The sequence below is a fragment of the Eimeria mitis genome, genomic scaffold, assembly GCF_000499745.2.
Source record: "Eimeria mitis Houghton genomic scaffold, Emh_scaff566, whole genome shotgun sequence".
NCBI lineage: Eukaryota > Apicomplexa > Conoidasida > Eucoccidiorida > Eimeriidae > Eimeria > Eimeria mitis.
Window position 1 is genome coordinate 14,296 of NW_013573918.1, and position 312 is coordinate 14,607.

A 312-nucleotide genomic window follows, 5' to 3' on the forward strand; every position below is an offset into this window, starting at 1 on the left:
TCTACTAAAGAAAAGACCTTAAGCTACACGCAGAGGTCCACCAGGTGTACGCTCATCTCCTCTATGCTAACCGCGAGGTGTACATACACCCGGTGGTTGTTAGCGAGGTGTACATACACCTGGTGGCTGTTGATGGGGTGTATGTATATACACCTGGTGGCTGTTGGTGGGGTGTATGTATATACACCTGGTGGCTGCTGATGGGGTGTACATACACCCGGTGGCTGTTAGCGAGGTGTATAACGGGCTGTCTATGAACGAGGTGTATGTGCAGATGCGGAACATAGCTGGGGTGTATATATATATATATAT